General features: G+C 40.2%; 1 protein-coding gene across 9 annotated transcripts in view; it reads left to right on the top strand.

Annotated features, from left to right (window-relative positions):
- The window catches only part of SNX24 (sorting nexin 24), a 147159-nt gene that overhangs the window by 54311 nt on the left and 77570 nt on the right, over nt 1-15278 (top strand). The window lies entirely within an intron of this gene.

The following is a 15278-nucleotide window of genomic DNA, read 5'->3' as shown; positions in this document are numbered from 1 at the left end:
GTATTTGACTTTTTGTCTTCTGTTGCTTTTGGTGGGGATGGGGGGTAAAGCAAGATGCTCACTCATTCATTACAAGGCTTTGGTGTTAAGATCAGCAGTATCATAGAATCCTTTCTTCAGTTTTGTAATTACAAATCAAGACTGTATAAATGTTCTGGAAAGCTGTGTGTGTGTATTGTGATCTTTTGGGTGAAATACTTACGTGTGGTTTTTCTGTTCAGAAGAAAGTTGATGTTACTTTCATGCACAGTGACTTAGAGGATGATTCACAGTGAATGTGTCTGAGTGAAATTTTAGGTGTGCTTCTATAGAATCAGTGTTAAATTACCTTCAACCTTGTTTTTCCTGATGTACATAATAAAAATGGCAGTGTGTTCTCTCTGATGGCAGGGAGAAATTGGCTGCAACACCTAATAAACATGCAGTCGAAACACAGTGGGGCTTACTCAAAATCCCTTTCTATTTATAACTTTTTTAATTAATAATAAAAACCCAAGTCCCTGCAGGCAGGGTACTACAGTGCAGCTATCCATGTGCCTGGGGTCAGAGAGTCAGGCTCTGGCCAGTCCAGCAACATCTCCAGTTGTGTATTTATGGGCAGCTCTCAGACCAGGGAAAGAAGGGGATGGTGTTCTAGTGAATGTTAAAATACAGGTTGAACTAAATCAATAACATCTCGTTTCTTAAACGAAAAAGTGAAATCAAAGTCAATATGGAAAAATGTAAACATCTGTCGAATCTTCATGATGGTGGATGTATCTGTTTATACTGTTTTCTGCCCAGAGACTCAGGTCTAATTGGTCAGGTTGGAGGCCTGGACATTAATAATTTCAAACTGTCCTGCAGGTCACTAATGTATAGCCAGGTTTGAGAACCATATGTCTACAGGGCTTTTTATTACCAAGCAGGTGGCCAGATGTGATGGGGAAGTTTCCAAGTCAGAGTCCAGGAGTCGGATTCAAAGAACCTTGTGTTTTCCACCCTTTCTTTGGTGGCTAGAGGCTTACCATATATATGCATTATTGGTGGTAAGCTGTCCTGGCCATTTTTGAGAAATTTTGCTTGATAGAAAGCTTTGCTCTTTGCCATTCCTGGTGAAATAACTTTCATCACCTGCTGCTGGGAGGCTTCTGGCATCACATGTTCTAAGGGGAGGGTTGGTGCTGCTGTAGCAACAGTAGCTTGAGTGGGCTTATTTCTTTAGCTATCGTGAAATCAATGGAAATTTACCATTGCACCAGGAAAAAAAATTAACATACAGTCTATCAGGAATGCTTCTGTTGAATAGTATAATGTTCCTTCAACAGTTATTTGAACTTCACTCTTTGCTAGGTGCTTCCTCCAACAATGAAGGAATTCAGTGAGATCTTAATCTCCGAGGACAGCATGTGCTCTTGTGAGGATAATTCTCGTAGCCGAGGAAGGGGAAACTTTGTGAAGAATGATTAACCACAGGTCAAAAAAGACAAGGGCATTAGTAGAAGCAGTTTTTTAAAATGTGAAATATGAAACCTTTAAAAAATTAAGAGCAGGGAAAACACTAATGTATGCATTAGAAAGTACGTATGTTCAAATTTCAGTTCTGTAAGGCCATATGGAAATGGGTATCGTATGTTATATCTTACCTGTCAAAGACCCAAGGGCCGTAATTTTATTTCTTTACTAAGTGTTTTTTTTAATGAAAAAATGATCTAGATATTTTAAAAAGACAAAACATTGCTAGTATTTGTTATGAGGAACTATTCCTCAAGTATTCCTTAGGTATACTACCTAAGTTTTGGAGTTCTTGAAATATAGCTTGTTTTCATCTAGCTGATATTTTTTATATTCCTACTTTATGCTTTGTACTGTGGTGACACTAAGGAGAATAAAAGACAAAATGCAATTTCTTTCCTTTAGGAATACAGGCTATTTGAAGAGACTGCAGTTTACAACAGTGAAAACCAGTGTATGCTTAAGGACAAAATACAAAGAGATAATAAGTGGTCTTGGAATTCAGGGATGATCAGCTTGTCCAGAGGGGCTGATGTGCAGTAGATATTTGGGCATTTCGAGCCTCTTTACTGCCCACGATTTGGACCTGGTGCTCCTCTGCTGTCTTTGTTCCATACCACACTCTCATGCAAGGTTTACCTGGCCTCTGACTCTTTAGACTCTGTGTCCTGTCATTGCTCCCTGGACTCCACAGATTTATCTTTCAGGATCTTGACCCTCCATCTTCTCCCTTGGAGTGTCTTGCATACTTGTTCCTGTTCTATCTGACCCTGGCCTTTGGAGGTAAACACAGCACCTCCTCCTCAGTGGCCCATTTGGAATCACTCTGCCTTGTCTTGCTTCATACAGGGTGTCTACCTCTCCATATCCTGTGGGTACCTAAATTCAGGATCCCCAAAACTGATTTCATCATCTCCTTTCTTTCTTCCAAACACAAACAGTATTTTTTTTTTGTCCTGTGTATCTTTGAGTCTGAGCACCACTGCCTACCCAGGTTCCCAACAGAAAATATGAGGATCATCATTGTCTCTCCCTCGCCTGGGCATTCACCTGTTTACCAGAAATACCTACAGCCCCCATCTCTGTTCCCAGTCTCCTCCCCACTTCCTGTACCTCACTCTTCTAGAAGAGGCTCCCCCTTGCTGTGTTCCCTCCACGCCTCATTTGAATTTGCCTTTCTGAGTATTTCTGCTGCCTCCTGCCTCTCCACAGCCCCAAGTTCAGACTTGTAGGTGTGGTTAAGAAAGCCCTTTCCCAGTATTGTCCTAATCTGCCTTTTAACCTCCTCTCAACAATCCCCCCTCTTCCCTCTCCTCCCCCAAGATTCAGCCAAGCTTCAACTCATACCAGTTTATTAATATTGCACAGATGTCTCATATCAGTTCTGGATCTCTGTCTTTATACTAGTTGTTCCCTAGTCCTGGGCCCATGTCTGCCCTGAAGACAGAGAACCCAGTCAGTACCCAGCCCAGACACTCTCTTCTCTGCGAATTGTTGCCTGACTGCCCCGGGTAGAACTGTTTGCACTCTCCTCTGTGCCCTGTTGATGTCTCTTTTATACCAGCTTTTGCACTGTGTCATAATGATCAGTTAGCAGGTCTGTCCCCATCCCTCTGCCTGCCAATGGCCTGTGAACTCTGACCCGCAGATTATGCTGTATGCACCCAGTTATGTCCCATGTACTGGGCACCTGCACAGTGTTCAGTTCATCTTTGTTGGATGAAAGAAAGGCCACGTTGAATGGAGTTTTAAAACCTGGAAAGTTTTTAGCCATGTGTTTAATGTTGTGTTTTGTTTCCCAATTATCCTTAAATTTTGGTTTTGCTATAGTATATCTTCCCCATGCTCCTGTATTTAAAGCAGAATTACTTTGCGAATCTGTTTGAGAGGGGTATGTTTCTAAATTTTCCTACTTTGACAACCTGCTTTTCTCCATTTATGATGTGGCTCCATCTGGGTGGGCTACTGTTTCTAATTGAAATACTCCATTTACATGTACAGATGCATTCTGGTTCTCTTCTTTTCCTGGTTATACAATATTTTCCAATAAGTGCATTAAAAGATATATAAAAATAATGTGCATTAAAATTAAAAACATATATTTATGAATACTGCATCTGGTTGGTCCTAGAGTTAAATGGTACAGTAGGGACAGGAGACCTCATGCTTGTTTTTTACAGCCTTTGTGAAATCTTAAGTTATGTAGGTTAAGTTTAACATAGTTTTAAAAACTAGAGCAAGAGAAACTTGAGAATAATCAGTTGTTGAAGTAAAGCAGTCACCCAATGAAATGCTTAATTTACTTATAAAATATAATTTTTATTTCTTAATTATTTTAAGGTCATTAAATGTCTAAATACTTTTTTTTACAAATCCAAAATTACGTTTCTAGGTTTTAAAAAAAATTGTCTTATAGTTACAGCTTTTGTCTGTATTTTATAGACTCTTAAATTATTAGTAATTTACATAGTCATCAGATAATTTGGCTTTCTGTGTTTAATCCTGTTCAACATTCTATTTAAAATGAACTCTGTGACCAAGGGAACACAGCTACGAACGCCAAATGTTTCTTGATAATAAATCTGAGATTAGTTTTTCTTTTGACTTGTGACTTAAACTCCATGGAGTTTAACTGGAAAAAAACCACTGTGTTAGGTCGTGTGCCATGTGGAAAACAGCCTTGTTCCCCCGGCATCTACCCACCCCTGAGCTATTGCCTGTTTGGCTTCTATGGGCCTGGTGAAGATGTTGGCTCAAGGAGTCATTTTAAGTGAAACATAGACGTTTCAGTTCAGAAAAGTTCTTTCAAGTCCTTAATGTCCTCAGTGGAAGTATATGTTAGAATGTAGTATATATTTATAACCCACATTCCAGCCATGCAGATGTGAAACAGGACTCTGGTAGGCATGTTTGGTTTCAAGGGTTTTTTGTTAGGTAAGGATCCTGATTTCACTCTGAAGTTATCAGCAAGGAGTGGAGGGAGACTGGGAGGTGGGAATAGTGTGTGCGAGGATTAGTTCCTGACAGTTGGGTTCCTTTCTGCCAGTGTTCATGAGAAGTTGCACCACCCATGAGAAGAAGTATGTGCTGAGTAGGAGTAGCCTGTCTGAGCCACTGATTCTAGAGGTTCAGTAAATACAAGTAATACTGATTAACTGGGTCCAAAAATCTTTACAGTAAAGCTTTGCCATTTTCCCCTAGGAACACTTGTTTGAAGATTTTCCTTTATTTTCCGAGCACTAGTTTAAAGTCCTTCTCACTTTCCAGCTTAGACATTACTCCTATCTGTAAGATTACATTTGCAATCTGGGTTTTCAGATTCACAGGTATTACTTAAGAATTTAAGTTTAAATGAATTTTACCTGACCATTCACCAGCTTCCTTGTTAAACTCTGTCCCACTAGTTATGTTCTAGTCCATTGAGTTGTGTGTGTCTCAGGATTAATCATTCAACCACAATTAAGTACCTACTAGCTGACAAGGTCTCAGTTAGGCACTGGAGACAGAATTAGAGTAATAACTAAGAGTCAAGTAGAGGACATGTAAATAAAAACAAATACCTGTAAACCAATGAACTACAGACACACCAGGTGTATACAAAGAGCTCTAAGACCACAAAACCTGTATGGGGTGGGATGTTCCTCTGCATTCTTAGAACAAGCACAGAACTTACCATCCAAACTGACATACTTTTGAAAGTAAAAGGGTGGCATTGATTGTTGAGCTGGGGTAAGAGGAGTAAACCTGGGGTCAGCGGGGGCGTGTGCTCTCCACTTCTCACCCGCACCTGGGTTCCGCCTCACCCCCGTGTCTATTTCCTGTCCTCAAGCACTTACAAGATTATACATAACGGTTGTTGTGTGCCTTATTAATTTTGAGTACAGCAGAGTGGGTCTGATTGGAGGTGATTTTTTTTTTTTTTTGCTTCCATTTAGGAAGCATTTAGTGTGTGAAGCAAAAGTATTTGGAAAATAACATGTGGCCTGTGGTTCAGGAGCACTGAGTTACAAGTGCCCTAAGGCATATATTTTGGTTCAGATGACTGAGAAAGATTTTGTAATAGCAATCTCAAAATACAAAAAAAAAAAAAAAAGAAGAAGCAGCAGAGTGTTTTATATGGTGTGATTTGTAAAAAGTCAAAACTTACAGTATTTCCTTTTTTTTTTAATGGAGGTACTGGGAATTGAACCCAGGACCTCGTGCATGCTAAACATGTGCTCTACTGCTGAGCTATATCCACCCCTAAAATTCACAGTATTTCTTGAAACCCCTGACGTGTTTGAAGTAAAGACACTTACTACCTTTCTGCTTTTGTGTTACATATTTTTCATTACGCAAGCTGGTGCTTGAAGTAAAAAGTCAGGTTTGCCAGAAAAGCCCTCATTCAGACCTACATAAACCTCCCCCACGAGGCCTGGGCAGCACTGGCAGGGCCTTTGGAAGGGAGAGTGGTCTGTGAGCAGTCAGTGCACCCACTCCACCCAGTGTGTGCGGCAGGGTGCTTTGCTGGATGAGGGGGCAGGGGATGCTGCCTCTGTCTTCATAGAGCCCCAGGTCTGAGGGGGAGGCCCACCCTCAAGCAGGCTTCAGGGCTTGAGCAAAGTGTTACAGGAGCTCAGAGGAGAGCAGTGGTTTTTGCCAGAAAGAAGGAAACACAACCCAGGCGAGGTGCGGAGGGAGAGCTTTGCCGGCAAGTAAGCCACAGAAGTGAGTTTGAAAACCATCTTCTTTTTCAGACTCCGTTGTTTTCCTAGTTAATCCATGTGTTTTTCTTTCCCTTTTTCTTCATTTTTTTCTTTTCTTCATGTACCCTCTGCCTTGAGTTTCTTCTGTTCTCTGACTTTTAATTTCTTTAAAAAACTGAAAGTGTATGTAAGGAGGTAGGAAGCAATAATTAATAACATTTTTAACCATCCTCTGAGTGTCACATAGTATACTAACTAGTTGATGTGCACATGCTCTCACTTACTCCTCAGAGTGCATTTTTAAGGTTTATATGTACACAGTATCTCCTTTTATAGGTGAGAGGAAAGTGAGGCTCAGAGATTAACTGATTTGTTGGGGCCCATACAGTGAGCAGGAGGGAGGGGATTCGAACTCGGCCTCAGTCTCCCGCTCCTGCTCATTCAGTGCACTGTGCCTGTGTTCCCTGGGTTCAGATCCAGGCCCCCAGTGCTACCAGACATGACTTCAGTGGTGCCCACACCTTCAATAGCAGTTATTCACAAAGGAATAATTCACAAAGTTAGTCCCTTTCACTGATCTTTTCATCCTACACCATTTCCCCCACCCCGCTAAAATGTTTCCAAAACCTTTAACTTGGCTTTACTTTGCCAATCTCTCTTTCTAAGGACTAGAGAGCAGCCTTCAGGCTCACAACCTTCAGCAGGAAACATGATTTTAAAACAAGTGTTTCTTTTCATACTCACCTTAAAGTTCTCTTTAACATTTATTGAAGTAAAAATGCTATTTAAGGAAAAATACTAAGTCCAGATAGGATGCAGATGTGGCCAGGTTGTGAAGGTGCTGTGGGAATGCGTAATTTGGGAGAACATTCCCGCCTTGAGCGAGGAATTCAAGAGAGATGAAAGCCAGACAACCCACAGGGTCAAGTTTTAGCATTTTTCCATCTGGGAGTCCGGGCAGGCTAGTGATTCTGTCCCAATTGCTGCCTTTTCCTTTCTTGTATGTGGCAAAATGTTTGGAGGCTCTTTGGCTTAATGATCCTTCTTTCAGACATGTACTGATTTATAACTTCATAGCCATCTGTCTGCCTGCATTGGCCATGGACGTGGGAAGTCCTTGCCTTAAACTGTTATCTTTAACAGCAAAAGGAACAGTTTGCATTAAAGGGCCTTAATCTGGTATTTTAGGTCTTAGAAAAAACTAGGTTTTCCCATTGATAAGTAAATTTTGAATGTATCTCAAGTTATCATTTTGTTCTGTTCTGTTTTCCTGACAGTGTCATAAGAATCAAAGGAATGCTCATTTAAATTTCTTTACCCAGTGATACAAAAGTTTTAAACTGCATAGTTAGGGCTCACTAAGTGGCAATTCTGTTTTTCTTTTGTTAAAGGACAGCACAATTAGATTTTAGTAAGATTGAGATTTCAGTGTCTCTGGTGTATTTGTCAGGACAGATTCACAAGCAGTTTGCAAGTGTCCATGAACAAATCAGGTTGATAATACATTGATACCAGCACAAATAGATGGTCCTCATCACCACACAGACAAAACAGTCAGGAGATGGGTTTGGTGCTGTAAGCACAAGTGGCATGATATAATGAAGTTGTATTCCATTAAGCTCTTGTGTACGGGGAGCAAAATGTCATCACCTGAATGTGGCTGCATTTCTGTGATACAACCTCATCTGTTCCGTCAACTAGTTTTGCTCTGATCAATAAGCAGTTTTCTGTGGCCTTTCACTGCTGTCAGATGTCATTGAGTGATGTAAATGCACGTCAGAAACTAGAAACTTGACAGCTCACCCAGAGTGTGAAAGAAGAGAGAAGAGGGAAATCACTGCAAAAGACATGGTTGACAGCTGACATCTCCTCGGGGTAACTGATTGGATACTGTAGCGGCCAGCCCTTTCCCCATGTAAACACAGAGGAAAATGATCCTGGTACGTGTAAAATACAGAACAGATGTTTTAAAATAATTTAAGGGAAAAATGATTATTGTGAACTGTAGCATAGTGATCGCGTAAACTGTTTATGTAAAATACACCAAAAATTATTAGTTGCCATTCATTTTTGACTGAGAACAGTTTAGGTAAATGAAAATGTGATCTTTCTAACCATTTTCTCCATCACCCGCTGCCAAAACTACAATTAGGAAAGTTTGTGTCAGCCCAGAAAGAGATGTGGCCAAAAGGACATTTATTACAACAGTCTCCATGCAACTGAATATTATGTAGTGATAAAAGGAGGAAAAGGACAGGCTTTGTATCCTCACTTGGGAAGATTGCCAGGGTCCATTGCTAAGTGAAAAAGCAAGACATAGAACAGGGTGTGGTGTGCTGCCTTTTATGTAGAAGAAAAGCACATAAGGCTGACTGAGTTCAGATGTGCACATAGAAAGGCTGAAAGGATCTGTTCACAGCATCCAAGGTGGAGTGCAGGGTGTGCGCTGAAAAGAGAGTGCCAGAATTTCAAGGGAGGCTTCATTGTATATGTTCTCATATTTTTTTTAACTTTTTAAACCATATGAATGTATTACCTATTCAAAATATTGAGTTATAAAAAGGCATTTCTTTATTTCATGTACAAAGTTGTCTTAAATGCTCAAAAAGAAATACAGTAGTTATATTAACCAAAGGACATATTCCAAGAGTAAGCTGGTTAGATTCTGGATTGCCAAAACTAGAAAAAAGCATTCAGATATATTAAATACTCGTTCAAATAATTTTAATAGCATTGACTAGGATTTAGGGACAGTTAGGTCATGAAAATTAAAAGAAAACTGTTATTTGTCGAGTGCTTACTGTATGTTGAACACCATACTGTGCACTTTATAAATATTAACTTATTTAAAACCTCACACAGAAAGTATTATCATCTCTGGTTAACAGATGAAAAAGCTGATGCCCAGTGAGTTTAAATAACTTACTGTAGACACACATCCAGTAAAGCTGGAGTTCAAACCCGGATTTTTGGTCTCCAGAGATAAGTCCAGGGCCTGGGTATGAGAGTGGAGAGAGCTGTAAACAGCACAAGTGTGTGTAGACCGGGAGGACAGTTGCCTTTACCTGTCTCTGTCTTCAAGAGTGGAGGACAGTGTGAAATCTCTGGGCTGTCTGTTCCCTGTTAAGATGACTTTTGAACCATTTACATTTCCTTCCAGCTTCTATTTCAGTCATAATCCTGTGCTGATGATGAGTTCATCTTTAGCTCTTTTCCGAGTTCCGTGGAGGAGAGACCAGTTCTCTTATGCTGCCCACTGTACTCCAGCTCAGACCCTGATCCACAAAAGTGCTTAAAAGTACTTGATGAAGGAATGGCTTCTTTTAAGAGGCAGGCTCTGTAGTAATGACTGGATTACATCACACTGGTGTGGTTATCTTTTGCAGACTAGTAATGAAATAGTTCTTTCTCAGTGCATGCTTTTCACTAACAAGGAATGCAGCTTTGAGGCCAGAGTGAACTGAGAGTTTGTAGGTTCAAGGCAGAAAGATATCAGTTTATTCTATAAATAGTGAACCATCACTTCACTATTAGGAGTAACAACTGTAAAGGGAGAAGATTGGGGAGTTAAAATCATCAAAGATAAAGTTTACTTTGACAAAGGGAAATTTAATTAAAAGAATCCACTGGAACAAAGTTGCGTCAGAACTTTAATCTTACCACAGTGATTGTTCAGAATTTGAGTGGGCATGGGTGTCTTGAGACCTTCCCTCTCCTGGGCTAATCTCCTGGGCTACAGCCCAGACTCTGTTCATGACCACCACATCTCTACTTTCTTTCGTTTTCACTTTTACTTTTGAAGTTCTTTTCCTCTTCATTTCAGGACCAGGGTTGTAAGAATATTGGGAGGGACTCAAAATTAAGGCCATCCCCACTGATTCCCCAAGACCCAGCCTGAAGGAAGACAAGTCCTGATGAATGAGTGAGTGAATGAGAGAGGGAGTAGGGTAAGAAGGATTTTAGGTCAGGGGGTGGCTCCACTGAGGATGGAGACAGACTGGGTGGTTCCTGACGATCAGATTGAGGTGGTGGGCAGTGGCGGGGGGGCGCTGCTGATGGACACAGGGAAGACTCTGCTTTGGATGTCATCAGTCTGTTTCCTACCCATTCACTTTCCTAAGACTGGCTTTAAGTACCTTCTCTGTCCTCAGCACTTCCCAAGAGCAGGAATATGCTTCACATACATGGGCCCTTGTCCTCCTCTCCCAACTGTGTGCTGAGTAGGAACCAGGCCCTTGACTGGTCCTTCCTTCTTACACCTCAGAACCTGTCACCAGCCTAATCCTTACAGTGTTTTGACTGGAACCCAAAGTTGATGACTGTACGTGGAATCCCAGTCATAAATGGAATGCATCATTTTATCCTGATGAACACTAACCTGGAGCTTGCATATCATGACCAGTCTTCACTTGGATCTGTATCATCACATGCTTATCATGTAGAGTCAATCTGGGAACCTCAAAGGAATCCTTTTTAGGACAAGTGAAATGGTTCTACTTCTCTTAAAAAATTCTCTTATCTCAGTGGGATATTTCTGTGTCCATTGACTTTTTTCTCTTTTTTGTTTCAGCTAAGAGGGCAGCTGACTTTACTCTTGGTCCACCACTGATGGGGCCCTGAGGATGTCTTCTGCTTTTGCATTCTCCTTTGGCCAGCGTTTATAGTAGCTCCTCACCTCTTCCCTCACTTGCCCTCACATCCCCACACCCACTTTTTCTTTATTTTTTTCTCTTTTAAAAATTTTGTATACAATTTTTAAAGCTTACACCCCATTTAAAGTTATTATAAAATATGGCCTATGTTCCCTTCATTGTGCAGTACATCCTTGTAGCCTGTCTTACCCCCAATAATTTGTTCCTCCAGCCACCCACTCCTATATTGCCCCCTGCAACTGGTTACCACTAGTTTGTTCTCTATACCTGTGAGCCTGCTTCTTTTTTCTTATAATCACTAGTTTGTTGTGTTTTTCAGACTCCATATACAAATGATATCATACATATTTTGTCTGACTTATTTCACTTAGCACAGTGCCCTCCAAGTCCATCCATATTGCTACGAATGGCACAATTTCATTGTTTTTATGACTGCATCATAATATTCCATCGTGTGTGTATGTGTATGGAATGGAATATATATCACATGATATATATGTGATATGTATAAATTTATGATATATATAATGGATATATATATAAAAATATATATATATATATTTATATTTATATCTCTCACATTTTCTTTAGCCAATCATCTGTCGATGGACATTTAAGTTGTCTCCGTGTCTTAGCTATTGTAGTATTGCTATGAACACTGGGGTGCATGTATCTTTTCAAATTAGAGTTTTCTCCAGATATATGCCCAGGAGTGGGATTGCTGGATCATATCGTAAGTCTATTTTTAGGTTTTAAGAAATCTCCATACTGTTTTCTGTGGTGGCTGCACCAAATTACATTCCTAAGAGCTATTCTTGACCCTTCCTTCCCCCTGAGCTCCAGTCTCACAATCCATTGCTTTAGTTAAACTAACCTTCTCCTTGGCCTCGTCCACCTCCATCCTCACCTCCCCTTAGATGTCAGGTCTCAGTTTCTGCATCACTTTCTCTGGGACTTAGCCCTGACTGGGCTATCTTGTTCCATGCTCTCAGTAGTCTGTCCTTTCCCTTAGAGCATTTGTAAGACTGTGCATTGTGCTGTTAGTTCACTGTATTCCAAGCACCTAACACATGTTTACACAGAGAAGTGATCAGTACATTTTACTAAATAGATGGATAAAGTAACTGGAGCCAGAAGTGAGAGTAAATGACTTATCCAGGATAGCGTGGCAACGGTGTATCAGAATTAAGACAAAACCCACAGCATTTTCCACTGTATCTGGTTTTGGTTTCTTTAGTAGTCATCTGTGTCCACACACGTGACTTGTTCATTCTGATTGCATGAGGCAAATATGCTCCTCACTGTGTTTGCAGGGTGAGCTGGCTCTCTGCTTTCTTTCCAGCTGCTCTGTGGAGTTGGATCCTTCTGGGGCATTCTCTGTGCCCCTTCTTAAGGTTCATCACCAGAGCCAGACTTTGTTCTCTTGGTGTTTTAAAGCTAGAAGTTGAATGTTTACCCACTTCTCTTAATTCTTTAAAATGACTCTTTCAGATTCTGTGTTTATAATTATTTATTTGCGCTTTTGTGTTTTAGAGGCTTTTACTCTGAGTCTCGATCTTGGTGGTTCCTTGTAAAATGCTTTTCTCTGAATAAGTAGATCTGGGGTCTTTATCTGTAACATTCTGCATCTCAGATTTTATGTTAGATATTTCTCTGGCTGAATGACACCCCTGGCCTTACTGACTCACTTGAAAGCAAGGGGCTTTTTATATCTCGGTGGCACGTAGTCTGTTTTCCCAAAATACAGTCTCTGACCAGAAAATGGGTTGAATAGTAATCCCTCTTCACATACGCTGCCTGGAAACTGTCAGTTGGGCCTTATCTGGTGGGTGTTTTGGGATGTGGGCTCGTTATGCTTGCTTGGCAAACTCGATGTCACGATTTTCTTCTCAGCTCTCAACTACACAAAAATTTACCAGCTGGTCTTAATTTTGTTATTGGGATGGACAGAACTTCACTGTGATCCTTTTCCTTGTTTGCTCTGCAAATACTTAAAGACTGCTCCCCCTGGGTAAACATCTTTCCTTGCCCCTCAGATGTCACAGGGAAAGATCTCTTTGGTCCTGCCCTGGCTTCTCCATGGAAAAGACTGTATCTCATGTGACAGTGATGTTCTTAAATGTGGCATCCACACTGAAGGGTGATTCAGTAAGAACCTAGTATACTGGCTCTCAACTTAGAATTAAAGGAATCAGAGTGTTATTTGTTTGCTTGCTTGTATCTATTTTTGTTTTTTCCCCTGTCTTCAAACTTGGTTGTTAGACTTTCATGAAGGAGATTTTGCAGGGACCACTGCAGTGTGGTTTTGAGTTTGCAGATGTACCCTCACGTAATGATGTTGGTAGTGATGGTCATAAATTTGAAGGCCTTGGTAGAAGAACCCTGTCCAAAGTCCATTAGCACAGATTTCTAGAAGTTGTGAAGGTAAGCTCTTCAGTTATCAACTAAATTCTCCTAATACAGAATTAGAGTGGTTGGTGTAGATTTATGGTCAGTTATAAGCACCATTTTGAATGGTGCTGACAAACTGAGGGACATTCTTAAGAGCATTGAAGATTTTTCTGGAGAGTGGAAAAGTCAAGGGACAGGGCTGTTATGGCCTTATTCACGAGTTAATTTTGCAGAAAGGCTGCCCATGATCGTGTTCTGGAAGATAGACTGATGATTAGTATGAGTCTCTTTCAGGTTGTTTACTTTTCTGATCCTCAGTCTTCTTATCCTTAAAGTAATGACAGCAACCTGCTCCTTGTGCCTCCCATGAGTTATTAAATAATATCGCAGGACTGAGATGAGGATCTTGAGTGATCGCTACATGACTACTGAATGTTTCAGAGGCATTTTGGTTTGGAGACAGTGGCTCCATTCAGATTTTGTTGTTTGCCCTAGACCAGTGTTAAGCGACCACATAATGAATGCTCCATGATTTGCCTATAGGTAGAAAGCTGAATTATGTAGTTCAGATGATGTTCAAAGAAGTTGTATCCTCCATTTATATGTACAGCTATCCTTTGGAATATTTTAGTAAGTCAATTTGGTTTATATCATTGGAATAGCCCTTTTATATGTTGCTTTATATTAATTATATTATTAATATTAATGATATTTTTCTTCTTTACTAAATTTTCAGCTTCGGAAGCTCTGTCTTGTGTGTAATATGGAGCCTAGCAGAGATTAGGAATTTAATAAATAGTTTGTAGACCTTTAGAGCTGAAAGGGTGCTTGGTGGCAATCTGGTTTCACCTTCTCACATGTTTACAGATGGAGGGAAAAGGAGATCTAGGGGACTTGAGTGGTTTACCACAGTCACAGAGTCCGGGGAAAGCGCAGAATGTGGCCTTTCTGAAAGGTCTTTTCCTGCTCTGTACAAGATACAGCACTGCCTTTGAATAAAGTTTAAATGCAGGTTAAAACTTGTGTTTTAAGAGAGCATGCTCTACATACTGTTTTACATATGTCTCCCCATATACACATGCAAGGGTATATATATGTCTAATCCATAGAAAAATTTATCTTTTACTCTTAGTGCAATTACAACTTTTTGCTGCTTATTAAGACTTCAGAGATACAAACCAGTAGCTCAGTAATTGCTTTCTTGAATCTGCCTTTAATAATTACATTTAGTAAAGCTGTATCGAAAATTAGAAAGGCAGAGACTAATGGAAAACTAGATTTTTCACTGAATTAGAAAGCAAGACAATCCATATATTGACAACACTTCAAGTTGAAACAGATCAGGAAAACTGTTTTGGACTGTTTGTGCAAAGAGGCAAACCTGGACCTGATGGGCAGTGGCACCCGCATTTTATGGGAGCAGAGAAACTCAAAGAGATTTCATGTAAATTGGCATGTGAAGAGGAGAGAGTCCAGGTCTGATTTAGATACAAGTCATTTGAATCTTTTAAAGCCTGGAATTTCTCCTTGGTACTAATAAATAAGTAAAAAATGAATTATATTAATGAAGTAGGAGTATCTCTGAATTAAAGAAGCACAAAATTCACTTGGGGGTCATACCTCGCTCTCAGAAAAAAACCTGAACAGGAAAATGGTGGAGGGCTTCATTTGACCTGCTTCTGTGGGTTGGGTGCAGTGTTTTGACTTCATGGCCAGAGAAATTAGTCATTTTAGTTATATTTATTTCAGAAAACATATTAAAGAGATCCCAGCAGTAGATTAACCCAGGATTGTTCAGATACTAGGAAGATAATTAAAATGAGATATAATGATGTTAACTAATTAAAAGCAAAACAAACTGATACCTCTTCTTAACGTGTCAGACAGACAGTGTGTTTTTGCACAGTAGTCAGGAGGGGCCAAGTAGCTTGCTGGACCATCTCCCGCCAGTACCAGCCTTGCCACAAAGTTCACACTAAGGACCCAGGGAACCCTTCTCATACTGTGGAGGCACAAAGTTATGACAACTTTAGAAAAATGCCTTTAAAGGGATCTG

Source organism: Vicugna pacos, chromosome 3, assembly GCF_048564905.1.
Source record: "Vicugna pacos chromosome 3, VicPac4, whole genome shotgun sequence".
Taxonomy (NCBI): Eukaryota; Metazoa; Chordata; class Mammalia; order Artiodactyla; family Camelidae; genus Vicugna; species Vicugna pacos.
Note: the sequence above shows the minus strand (reverse complement) of the source record. Positions and strands in the feature narration are given on the sequence as shown.